Source organism: Palaemon carinicauda, chromosome 29 (genome assembly GCF_036898095.1).
Source record: "Palaemon carinicauda isolate YSFRI2023 chromosome 29, ASM3689809v2, whole genome shotgun sequence".
NCBI lineage: Eukaryota > Metazoa > Arthropoda > Malacostraca > Decapoda > Palaemonidae > Palaemon > Palaemon carinicauda.
In genome coordinates, this window is record NC_090753.1 from 75,379,087 (window position 1) to 75,382,014 (window position 2,928).

Consider the following 2,928-nt stretch of genomic DNA (forward strand, 5'->3'; position numbering starts at 1 on the left):
ACAGATTTCGACGGCAAAACAAAAGCCAGGATAGATGTTCACCAGAACGACTTTGTCGTTATAAGATGTATAAAGTATAATGTATGAGAATTAAATGTAATTAGCAGACTGATAACAATATGTAACACATTCTAAGTTTTATGTGTGTAACAATGCATCTCTCCCCATTGCCCCAACAATATACGTATCCAAAACGAAGGTACCTTTTAACACGGTACTTTCCACAATGCTTCTCTTATTTTCAAAATATCTACGAGAGAAGAATTGCTTATAGAAAATCATGGTTGTCAAAACAGAATCAATTTCCACATTGCGTCTTTCTTTTTTCCTCAAAATATCTACGAAAGAATCGCATATAGAAAATCATGGTTGTCAAAACAGAATCAATTTCCACATTGCGTCTTTCTTTTTTCCTCAAAATATCTACGAAAGAATCGCATATAGAAAATCATGGTTGTCAAAACAGAATCAATTTCCACATTGCGTCTTTCTTTTTTCCTCAAAATATCTACGAAAGAATCGCATATAGAAAATCATGGTTGTCAAAACAGAATCAATTTCCACATTGCGTCTTTCTTTTTTCCTCAAAATATCTACGAAAGAATCGCATATAGAAAATCATGGTTGTCAAAACAGAATCAATTTCCACATTGCGTCTTTCTTTTTTCCTCAAAATATCTACGAAAGAATCGCATATAGAAAATCATGGTTGTCAAAACAGAATCAATTTCCACATTGCGTCTTTCTTTTTTCCTCAAAATATCTACGAAAGAATTGCTTATAGAAAATCATGGTTGTCAAAACAGAATCAATTTCCACATTGCGTCTTTCTTTTTTCCTCAAAATATCTACGAAAGAATCGCATATAGAAAATCATGGTTGTCAAAACAGAATCAATTTCCACATTGCGTCTTTCTTTTTTCCTCAAAATATCTACGAAAGAATCGCATATAGAAAATCATGGTTGTCAAAACAGAATCAATTTCCACATTGCGTCTTTCTTTTTTCCTCAAAATATCTACGAAAGAATCGCATATAGAAAATCATGGTTGTCAAAACAGAATCAATTTCCACATTGCGTCTTTCTTTTTTCCTCAAAATATCTACGAAAGAATCGCATATAGAAAATCATGGTTGTCAAAACAGAATCAATTTCCACATTGCGTCTTTCTTTTTTCCTCAAAATATCTACGAAAGAATCGCATATAGAAAATCATGGTTGTCAAAACAGAATCAATTTCCACATTGCGTCTTTCTTTTTTCCTCAAAATATCTACGAAAGAATCGCATATAGAAAATCATGGTTGTCAAAACAGAATCAATTTCCACATTGCGTCTTTCTTTTTTCCTCAAAATATCTACGAAAGAATCGCATATAGAAAATCATGGTTGTCAAAACAGAATCAATTTTAAGATTATGACGGTAAAAATTGTATATGCAGTTGTGGCATTTTGATTAATCTTATGAAGCATTAAGAAGATGGCCCACCCGGGGAATTTTGCTAGGCCTATTCCTATTTTGTTTACATCTATTAGTTTATCAAAAGTATTACATAAATATAGAGGATACACAATTTCAACCGGTGATGAGGTGTGGTACAGAGGTAGATGGAGAAAGCTGGTCAGAAACATCGACCCCACATAGAAGTGGGAAAAGATATAGACAAAGAAGAAGAAGGAGAAGAAGAAGAAGAAGTTACACAATTTCACTTCTCTATAAACATTGTTGATACAGTTGATAATTAAGACCTTGGTCTTATTAGTGTTACAGAATGGAAGACATTTAACCAAATGAAAATTACCATTTCAGAAACCTTGGTGACGTTCAAATAAATATTGATGACAATTTGATCTAGATATTTTGTAATGGTCGTGACCTGGTTGCGTTACTGGACTGTAATTTGTCTTTGAGTGTTCAAATATATAATATAATTAACCTCAATATCTCAGAATAAATAAATGAATGAATGAGTCGTGGTATGATGATGAAACAATATTCAACAAATTTTGTAGATTTGAAAACAAAGCCCTCAAAAGAATATTGGGAGTTAAATGGCAGGACAGAAAAAGTAATGAAATCGTGGTGAGGGGTAGATAGAGATGGTTTGGGCATGCTCTTCGCACTCCCAAAGAATGATCAGTTCACCAAACTTTCATTTGGGCTACACAAGGCACTTGAAGAGTTGAAAGACCCAGGCCTACATGGCTGAGGACAATAAAGTGTTAAGTAGGAGATGGTGAATGTTGAAGTATTGAATTAAAAGTTCAAGTTAGAGACGCCTGGCGAAATCTAACCGAGGACCTTTGCGTCAATATGCGTAGAAGGAGATGGTGTTATTGATGATGAGGACGAATGTTCTATTATGAAACTTGTGATTAACTTTTCTTTTAATAGAACTAACTATCGAAACTTTGTCTATTACAATTTACCTAAAATGCAAGTTAAAAGGTTGCAAAAATAATATACAGATAAGCAAGAGAATTGCCAAACACCGTAAAAACAACAAATTGTGTCAATACGAGACTAAAGTTACGGATGGTTTCAAGTTAGGACTTACCTCAGCAGTGGATTCTGATTACTCCATATGCGGACCAAATATCGCACTGAAAGCTGATGATAAAAGTCTTTCGAGACGTTCTTGTTAAGTGAGTGCTTATAGAAGCGTGGATATGATAATTAACACTGACTACACTGTATGATTCGCTAAATACTTCCATTAAGTACAATGTCAAAGACAAATAATCCACGCGAGTCTTGCAGTAAACTGAATCTTTTCATGTGGAAGGGTCCCAAGAAAACAGTCTTTAAAGTAAGATTTTAACTGCCAGACGAACAAAGAACCTTACTTTGTTTATCTTAAAGTACGTCCACATATGCCCTTGTCAAGGTACGTCCACGCATGCCCTTGTCAAGGTACGTCCACACAT